The sequence below is a fragment of the Myotis brandtii genome, unplaced genomic scaffold (genome assembly GCF_000412655.1).
Source record: "Myotis brandtii unplaced genomic scaffold, ASM41265v1 scaffold687, whole genome shotgun sequence".
Classification (NCBI taxonomy): Eukaryota; Metazoa; Chordata; class Mammalia; order Chiroptera; family Vespertilionidae; genus Myotis; species Myotis brandtii.
Genome location: NW_005370687.1, coordinates 2,064,608 through 2,074,960, shown reverse-complemented (window position 1 = coordinate 2,074,960; position 10,353 = coordinate 2,064,608). Strand labels below are relative to the sequence as shown.

The 10,353-nt window shown below is 50.3% G+C and overlaps 1 protein-coding gene across 3 annotated transcripts in view; it reads left to right on the top strand.

The window, feature by feature from the left end:
- The window catches only part of PACSIN1 (protein kinase C and casein kinase substrate in neurons 1), a 63,785-nt gene that overhangs the window by 29,760 nt on the left and 23,672 nt on the right, over positions 1 to 10,353 (top strand). Inside the window, exon 1 of one of the 3 annotated variants that reach the window (XM_014529620.1) lies at positions 807 to 891. The exons of the other annotated variants lie outside the window; for them this stretch is intronic. The gene's annotated coding sequence lies outside the window, so the exon portion shown is untranslated. Of the gene's footprint in view, positions 1 to 806; positions 892 to 10,353 lie in introns of those variants that run through there. 3 annotated transcript variants of the gene reach the window in all.

The window sequence follows — 10,353 nt, the reverse complement described above, 5'->3', positions numbered from 1 at the left end:
GCGTGTCAGCATTTTGAAAAACCCTAACCTAACTCTGGTGCCGTGTCACATATAGAAATTTTTTGATATTTGCAACCATAGTAAAACAAAGACTTATATTTTTGATATTTATTTTATATATTTAAGTGCCATTTAACCAAGAAAAATCAACCAAAAAAATGAGTTCGCGTGTCACCTCTGACACGCGTGTCATAGGTTTGCCATCACTGGTCTATACCCTCGCTGCTTGAATAGCACGCTATGTCCCAGGGTGTGCGGGCTGCCCTGGCAGTCAGCCCCCCGCCGACAGCTTGCCCGTGGCTTTCACCTTGGCCAGTGGCTGGGACAGGCAGGGAGAGCGAAGAGCCCCTTTGAGGGTGGCGCTGTGGAGAAGGTGTGACAGGCCAGGACAGCTCTTGAAGTGTGGTCACGGGAACGCCTGCATCAATCGCCACGGGGACCACCTAGAAAGAAGGTCATAGGCCCCACCACAGACCGACCGTGGTGCCTGGTACATTGGTGACCCCTACCCCACCCGGAACCCCACCTCTTGCTAGTCACACCTGGCGAAGCGCCCCTGACCTGGGCTTGGCCCTGTGATTTGCTCTGGGCAGCATGACGGGAGGAGAGGCTCCATGGATAAGTGCTCGCACGTTGGAACCTGTCCCTGTGGAATGTTCGCTCCCGGAGCCCGGAGCTACTGTGTGAGTAGGTTCAGGCACCCTGCTGGAGAGCCACGTGGGGGAGGGGAGGGGGGGTGGGACTGGCACCCAGCTGCAGGCTACGCCACCGTCTCAGCACAGGGTGTCCTGTGAGTGAAGAAGCTGCCTGGGCACTTCAGCCCCAGCTGAAGCCACGGGAAGAGAAGAACCCCCAGCTGGACCCAGCCATCCCGCAGAATCACAAAATATAGTAAGTCGTCGTTTTTAAAAATTTATTTCGGAGAGGAAGGGAGAGGGAGAGAGAGAGAGAAACATCAGTGATGAGAATCATTGACTGGCTGCCTCCTGCACGCCCCCTACTGGGGATCGAGCCCGCAACCCAGGCATGTGCCCTGGGTTGGAATCAAACCTGGGACCCTTCAGTCCACAGGCCAATGCTCTATCCAGTGAGCTAAGCCAGCTAGGGCATAAGTCGTTGCTGTAAGCACTGAATTCTGGGGAGCTTTGTTATGCAGCAATAGACAGCTGAACCCCTGCTGAATCAGAACCTGTGGCTGTGGCCACACTTCCCATCGTAAACAACTTCCAGGTGTTCTGATGCCCGCTAGAGCCTGAGAGCCCTGGGAAGGGAAAAGGCCTAATTCCAGTGGCATGAGCGGCGTTTCTGGACCAGGTCCTTGGCGTCCCTCAGCCTCCAGTTCCTGTGTGTCACGCAGAGGTGAGTGAGACACCAGAGACGCATGAGGAGGACAGTGCTTTGTCAATCTGAACCCCAGATGGGAGCCAGGGCTCAGTAGCCTCCTTTTTTATTTTTTTAAATATATTTTTATTGATTTCAGAGAGGAAGGGAAAGGGGGAGAGAGATAGAAACATCCATAAGGGAGAATATTGATCTGCTGCCTCCTGCACGCCCCCTACTGGGGATCGAGCACGCAACCCAGGCATGTGCCCGACCAGGAATGGAACCATGACCTCCTGGTTCATAGGTCGATGCTCAACCACTGGGCACACCGGCCGGGCCTCTCTTTATTTTTTTATTTTTAATTTAAGTATAACATATACAGTGAGGTCCACAAATCTTAGATATGCAACTTAGTGATGTGTACATGCGTGGACACCTGTGAAACCACCACTCAGATGAGGACAGAGAACATTCCAGCACCCCGGAAGGTACCCTCATGCCCTCATGCTCCCTCCTGTTGATGCTTCCAGGAGCAGCTGCTGTTCTGACTTCTCTCTGTAGATTAGGTTTGCCCGTGCTTGCTCGGTTTCGCTGTAGTGTTTTGTGTTTTTAAAGAATAGTTTCCTACACGCCCCCCACCGGGGATCGATCCTCCAACCTGGGCATGTGCCCTGACCAGGAATCGAATGGGCAGCCTCCTGGTGCACTGGGTGATGCCCAGCCATCTGCCCACAGCAGCCAGGGTGTAGCTGTGGTGTCTTTGACTGTGTCTCTTCGAATAGATTTTTTAGTGGTTCCCCTCGGTATTACTTTTTTAAATACACAACTTACCACAGTCTACCGGTGTCCACACTGACCAGTTATAGAGAGGTGTAGGGAATTGATCTCTTTAGGTCCCTTGCCCTGCCCCACTTACGATCTAATTTTAATAAGCATTTCCTTTACATACTTTGAGAAACACATTGGTCAATGTTATAACTTTTTCTTTGACCCTCACACATAATTTGGAAAACTCCGGAGGATAAGGAAATTCTATCATATTTACTCATATTTTCACTCTTTCTATCGGCCCCACTTCCCCCCGATGCGCCAGGATTCCTTCTTTCATCCTTTCCTTTCTGTTCTAAGAATTTCCTTCAGCCATTCTTGCAGGGCAGGTCTGCCAACAGCACGTCCCCTCCGTTCTCCTTCCTCTGGGAGCCCCCATTTCTCCTTCTGTCCTGACGGCTGCTTCACTGAGTGTTGTATTCTGAGGGGCAGCCTTTTCCTTCAGGAGCTGAAGTGTGCCCTGCCCTCTGGCCTCGTGGCTTCTGTGAGAAACCCGCCGTCATGTGAATGATTTTTCCTTTAGGGGTAAGGCGTCGCTTCTCCCGCTGCTTCTGACATGTTTTCTTTGTCCTTAGTTTTCAGGAGTTTGATTCCGATGCGTCTTCGAGTGGGTTTCCCCAGTTTACCTGTTTGGAGGTTATTAAGCTCCTGAAATCTGTAGATAGATGTCTTTTGCCAAATTTGGGTGTTTTTCCAGCCACTGTCTCTTTGAATACTTTCTCGGCCCCACACTCTCCTCTCCGTCTGGGACTCTGACAGAATGTTGGGGCTTTTGCTGCAGGCCCACCGGTTCCTGGCCTGTGTTCATTTCTCTTTTCCAGCCCATTTCCTCTCTGTTCCGATGGGCTGGTGTTTATTTCTCCATCTCCAAGTTCACTGACCTTTCCCGTACTGTCCCATTCTGCTGATGAGCTCAGCTAATGAGCTTTCAGTACTAAAATTTTCATTAGGCTCTTTTACTTCGTTGCGAAGGCTTTCTGCTTTTTCATTTGTTTCTAGCGTGTACGTAATTGCTTGTTGAAACCTTCTTGAGATTGCAGCTTTAACACCCTTGTTAGAAAATTCCAACGTTGTGTCATCTTGGTGGCATCTGTTGGTTGGGCCTTTCCTCCTCCTGGTTGCGACTTCCCTGGGTCTTGGTGTGACGGGCTCATGTTTGGTCTCCTGGACATCAGGTGTTATGTTATGAGACACGGCTCGTAGTTAACTCTTCTGTCTTAGCAGCCTTCCTCCAGCACGGGGCCTTATTGGTGCTGAGGGGCTGGGGGGAGTCCAGGTTCCCCACTTGACCTTAGTTGACACCCTGGTGGGAAACAGGGGTGCCTCCTTGCTGCTGGGCAGGGGTGGGAGTTCCAGCTTCCCACCAGACCGCCACCGACACCTTCCCGGCCTGGGAAGGGAGGGTCCCTTGTTACTGCTGCACATGTGTTCTTTTTGTTGTTGTTGTTTCATATCTCCTTTAAAAAACACACCCACAATTCTTTATTGTTGAAAATATTACATATGTCCCCCTTTTCCCCCCATTGACCTCATCCATTCCCCTCCCCACCCCTACTCCCTGCCCCAGGCCATAAGCACCTTGTTGTCTGTGTCCATGGGTTATGCATATATGCATTCAAGGTCTTTGGTTGATTACCTCCCACCCACTCCCCCTCCCCTGCCTTTCCTCTGAGTTTCTCCCTTCTGTTCCATGCTTCCATGTCTCTGGATCTACTCCATTCATTAGTTTATCTTGTTACTTAGATTCCATGTATGAGTGTGGTATGTGATACTTGTCTTTCTCTGACTGACTTATTTCACTTAGCATGATACTCTCCAGGTCCCTCCATGCTGTCTCATAGGGTAAGAGATCTTTTTACTTGTGTCCTAACGCGCCCCGCCTCGGTGAGGCCCCGGCCAGCCCGGGGCCACCCGTAGTCCCCATCCCTCAGGCCCTGAGGCCAGGGAAATAGGGGAGTTCTTGGTGCCCGTGCTGCAGCCTGCGAGGCCCGGGTATGCCCGCGGGGATTTCTGGGCCGCCCCGACTGGAGGGCTGGGCAGAGCACGGGGCCAGCCTCCCATCTCCTTCCTCCTGACTAGGTCTCTTCAACCTGCGCCAGATCGTCCTGGCCAAGGTGGACCAGGCCCTGCACACACAGAAGGCTGCCGAGCCAGCCGAGGAGTATTCCCGCCTCTGCCAGGAGATCCTTGGGGTCCCAGCCACGCCAGGTAGCTGCCCGTGGGCCTGGCCCACCTTGGAGGTTAAGGGGTCTCTGTCCTCTGGGTCAGAAAAGACCTCGCGCCGCATGAAGGGAGTTGGGACAGTTTATAGGTTCAGCTGATCCAAGTGAAGCAGGCGGCCCCTGGCCTCCCTCCTGCTTTGCGTTCCCAGCCCTTGGCTCCAGTGCGGAGCCTGATGGGCAGTGGGTGTGGGTGACTCCATCCTTCCTCACTGGTTACGTGTCCCTTCCGTGTCCACTGTGCCTTCCTGCGCCTCCTCGGGCGACCTCCCACACAAGGCTTTGTGAAAAGCCGGAGGCGCAGGAAATACGAGTGATCTCATACTCTGGGGATGACAGTAGACAAGGTTATTTTTGTTTTTTAAAAATATATTTTATTGATTTTTTACAGAGAGGAAGGGAGAGGGATAGAGAGTTAGAAACATCGATGAGAGAGAAACATCGATCAGCTGCCTCCTGCACACCCCCTACTGGGGATGTGCCCGCAACCAAGGTACATGCCCTTGACCAGAATAGAACCTGGAACCCTTGAGTCTGCAGGCTGACGCTCTATCCACTGAGCCAAACCGGCCAGGGCCCTCATTGTCGTTTTAATTTGCCTCTCTCTGATGATCAATGATTTTGAGCATCCTATATAATAAAACCCTAAAATGCAATTCGACCGAATGACAGAACGACCAGTCACTTTGACACGCACTGACCACCAGGGGGCAGAAGCTTAACACAGGACCTGCCCTCTGGTGGTGGGAGCACCACTCAGCCAGAAGCCGGGCTCACTGCTGGTGAGCGCAGCGGCAGTGACAGGAGCCTCTCCTGCCTCCACTGCAGGCGGGTGATAAGGAGTGAGGGGTCCCAGACTGTGAGAGCCCCGGACTGCGAGAGGGATGTCTGACTGCCAGCTTAGGCCTGAGCCAGCAGGCGGACATCTCCCGAGTAGTCTCGGACTGCAAGAGGGCGCAGGCCCAGCTGAGGGACCCCTCTGCACAAATTTCATGTACTGGGCCTCTAGTTTTTTCATATGTCTCTTGGCCATCTGTATGTCCTCTTTGGAGAAGTGTCTATTTAGGTCCTTTGCCCATTTTTTAATTGGAATGTTTGTCTTCCTTTTTTAAAGTTGTATAAGCTCCTTATATATTTTGGATATTAACCCTTTATCAGATGTATCATTGGCAAATATATTCTCCCATACAGTGGTCTCCATTTTCATTTTGTTGATGGTTTCTTTTGCTGTGAAGAAGCTTTTTATTTTTATGTAGTCCCATTTGTTTATTTTCTCCTTAGTTTTCTTTGTCCTAGTAGATGTATCCGTAAACATATTGCTACGAGAGTTGTCTGAGATTTTGTTGCCTATGGTTTCTTCTAGGATTTTTATGATTTCACAACTTATGTTTAAGTCCTATATCCATTTTGAGATTATTCTTGTGTATGGTGTAAGTTGGTGGTCCGGTTTTATTTTTTTGCATGTATCTATCCAATTTTCCCAACACCATTTATTGAATAGACTGTCTTTATTCCATTGTATTCTCTTACCTTTGTCAAATATTAATTGAGCATAATGGCTTGGGTCGATTTCTGGGCTCTCCGTTCTGTTCCATTGATCTATATGCCTGTTCTTGTGCCAGTACCAGGCTGTTTTTGTCAAATATTAATTAAGTGGGTCTATTTCTGGGTCCTCTCTTCTGCTCCATTGATCTATATGTCTGTTTTTGTGCCAGTATCAGTCAGTTTTGAGAACAGTGGCTTTGTAATACAGCTTGATATCTGATATTGTGATCCCTCCTACTTTGTTCTTCTTCCTCAAGATTGCTGTGGCTATTTGGAGTCTTTTTTTATTCTGTATAAGTTTTTGGAGTTTGTTCTAGGTCTGTAAAATATGCCATTGGTATTTTAATGGGGATTGCATTAAATCTAAAATTGCTTTTGGTAGTATGGACATTTTAATGATGTTGATTCTACCAATTCATGAACACGGTATATTCTTCCACTTGTTTATATCTACTTCTATCTCTTTTTTCAATGTCCTGTAGTTTTCTGAGTACAGGTCTTTTGCCTCCTTGGTTAAGTTTATTCCTAAGTATCTTAATTTTTTTTGTTGCAGTGATAAATAGGATTGTTTGTTTAGTTTCTCTTTCCGAGAATTCATTATTGGTGTATCAAAAAGCCTTTGATTTTTGAGTGTTGATTTTGCATCCTGCTGCACTGCCAAATTCATTTATTAAGTCTAGTAGTCTTTTGGTGGAGTCGTTAGGGTTTTCTATGTATAATATCATGTCACCTGCGAATAATGAGTGCCCATGTGTTCCTTACTAACCTTATTGCTGGGTGACGGTGACAGTCCTGACTAGGCCTCCTCTGACACCGGCCCAGCGTGCAGGGGAGGGTGCCTTGTTACCATTGGGTGGGGGTGAAAATCCCAGCTCCCCACTCATTCTTCTCTGTTACCATCCTGGTGGTGGGGCTGGGGCACTGGATACAGCCAGGCCAGGCTCATGGGAGTTGGGGTGGGGCTAGGGCCACAGGTTTTCCATGGTGCTTGGCTAGAGTAGGGCAGTGGTCGGCAAACTCATTAGTCAACAGAACCAAATATCAACAGTACAACAATTGAAATTTCTTTTGAGAGCCAAATTTTTTAAACTTAAACTATATAGGTAGGTACATTGTTATTAACTTAATTAGGGTACTCCTAAGCTGGCCTTTGCTAAAAACGTCCTCCATCTGATTGAGGTACGTTGGCTGAGGTCGACCCCTTCCAACTCTCCCATCCACACTCTTGTTTCAGATAGATGAGTGTGGATGGGAGAGTTGGGAGGGGTCGACCTCAGCAAACGTACCTCAAAACAATGTACCTCCCCCGCGCCGTGTCTCCCGTCGCCCCCCACTTCTTCTAACCCCACTTCTTCAAAATAGACTCGCCCAGGCCGAAAACCGACTTCTGTGCATGGGCCACGAAGTTTCAATCACACTGTACGTGCGCGCCCGCACGTGGTATTTTGTGGAAGAGCCACACTCAAGGGGCCAAAGAGCCGCATGTGGCTCGCGAGCCGTGGCTTGCCAACCACTGGAGTAGGGCATTTATTGTTTTAAAGGGTTTTGTCATGCTAGACTGCACCTTCCAATCCTCTGGCTGGAGAGGCAGGTTGCTGACTTCTCCAGCAGCTAATCCAGGATATACTGGGCGACAAGAAAGCCCGAGGACTCACTGTGGCGTTGCTCCATGGATCCTGAGGTCCCTGTCAGGCTGCCTTCTTCTCTCCCCTTCCAGAGCCTTCATAGGTTTCTTACTTTTTATTTTTATGTATGTGTGTATTTATTTTATTTATTTTTGTTGATTTCAGAGAGGAAGGGAAAATGGAGAGAGAGAGAAACATCAACGAGGAGAGAGAATCATTGAATCATTGGTCAGCTGCCTCCTGCAGGCTCTACACTGGGGATCGAACCCGCAACCCGGGCATGTGCCCTGACTGGGAATCGAAGTGTCACCTCCTGGTTCATAGGTCACGCTCAACCACTGAGCCACGCCGGCCGGGCCATAGGTTTGTTTTATATATGATGGCCGGGGTCAGCTGAACCCCACAGGAGGAACAGGGAGGAGTGCGTCTGCTCCCCTCGTGCAGGAGCCAGGGGTCTTGGTCTTGAACTCTGTGTACATAGAGCCCTCTGTTTATGTTCTCTTTTTTTTTTTAATATATTTTATTGATTTTTTACAGAGAGGAAAGGAGAGAGATAGAGAGTTAGAAACATCGATGAGAGAGAAACATCGATCAGCTGCCTCCTGCACACCTCCCACTGGGGATGTGCCCGCAACCCAGGTACATGCCCTTGACCGGAATCGAACCTGGGACCTTTCAGTCCGCAGGCCGACGCTCTATCCACTGAGCCAAACCGGTTCTGGCTGGTTATGTTCTCTTAAGTTTGGCTTCTCTTGCTCAGCAAGATGCTGTGAAGTTTTCCCACGCGATTGCGTTTTCATTGCTGGAGAGCAGCGATTGTCAACCCTGTTCACCTCACAGCACACATAACCTAATTACTAAAATTCTGCGGCACACCAAAAAAATAGATATTTTTTGCCAATCTGACAAAAAAATAGCTATAATTTTGACTCATTCACACTGGACGCCTATTGTGTTGGCTGTTGTCATTTATTTTATTTGACCGTCGGAGGGAAAAGAGGTCAGTGCCCTTGACCAAATAGGTATTGCATGTTTTAAAGTTTCTTGCTGCAGTTGAAAATTCTCGCAGCGGCTGAAAATCGCCGCTGTATAGTATTCAACTGTGTGAACAAACCACCCGGTAGTGGAACTTGCACAGTGGAAAAGCAAACCACCCCTACTGTGTTCAGCAAAGCACACGGCCTGCTCACCGTCCTGTGCGGATGGCATTTGGATCGCTTCAGGGTGGTGCTGCAGATGTCCGCGGGCAGGTGAGCAGTGGCCACCAGCACTCCCGTGGGAACGCACACTGCAGAAGCCTCTGAAAGGGTCTTCCTGGCCCGGCCTTTGCCCTTTCTAGTCGCTGCCACATAAAAGCCACAGTCATCCTTTAGGAACATAAATTGGATCTCACCCCATTGCTCAACAATACCAATGGCTTCCCTCTGTGCTAAGATTAAAATCCAAAGTCCTCACCTAGGCCCACAAGGCCCTGCGGGCTCTGGCCCCTGTCTGCCTCTTCCTCACTCCTGCCCTGTCTGCTTCCTCTCCCGGCCATCCCTCCCTTCGTCCACCCCCTCAATCTGTCCACCCATTCAGTTTTGGGTGCCTGCAGTGTGCCTAGCTTACTCTGACCTCAGGACATTGACTCTTGCTGTTCCCTCTGCCAGAAACACTCTTCCCCCAAATCATCACCTACCTCCCTTTCCCCTTTTATTTAGGTCTTTGTTCAAATGTTATCTCTTCGAAGAAGGATTCTAAAGTGCCCCCCCACGCCCCCCCCTTTCTCCCCCACATTCTTTCTCTTGGTAGCACTGATCACTACCTGAACTTCTAGTGTGTGTTTGCTGCGTGTCTTCCTCTTGGCAGACGTGTTCATGGGGTTTTCTCATGGTTCTCTGCTGCGACCCACTGCCTGGAGCAGTGCTGTGCAGGGCAGGTACTCGGAATATTTGTATCAAACACGCTGGCAGGGGAGCTGGTCAGACACGCCTCAGCTGGACACCAGCATCATCTCCCGGCGTCTCATGGGCGCGCGCTCCACCTGGTACTCCTCACACGGGTCTCCTGGGATCCTGTGGCTGCAGACTTGGATCAGGAGGTTTGGGAGGGACCTGGGCTTCGAGTAGCAAGGCCTTAGCCCTCTGAGCCTGTTTCCACACCTGTAAAATGGTTCGTTGTGCAAAACGAGGGGTAAGGCGCATACGTGCACGGCGCCAGGACTTGGTGCTTGGTAAGTTTCTCTTGCCCCTCCTCTGAGCACCTTTCAGGGTCTGAAGCTGGAAGTTGCCTTGGGTTTTCTCCCTCTGGTCCTCCTGTCCCCACAAGTTTATCCCCAGATGGACCCTCAGGGGAGCCTTGTCCATTTCATTTCTCCATTGCTAGCCAGCCCTGCCTGTCATAGGCCGGGGTTTGGGGAGGATTCTGGCATTTTGGCAGTCATGGGGATGTATGCAAATGAGATGCAAAGCAGCAGCTAATGGCCTTGATTGCATTTGTGCTGGGAACGCTGGGATAGCTGCCTGGCTGGGGTGTGGGGCAGTGACTGCTCTTGGGGTTGGGTGAGGGGCAGTGACAGAAGGTGTCGGCTTCTCCCGGGGGCACGAGGGCAGCTGCTTGGGGGCCTGGGGGAGACCACATGTGTAGTCTGATCCCTCCTGTGGAGTGGAACACGTTAAGTCCAGCAGTAGGGGCTGAGTTTGGGGACGGGGTGTGGTGGGGGGAATATCTCTGGGCCTGCTGGGGCCTGCAATTGGGAGAGTAGAGGGCTGCAGACAGGTGACTTGGAGGCCCCTCCCAACAGCAGATGGGGCTGGATCAGGCTGACAGTGGGG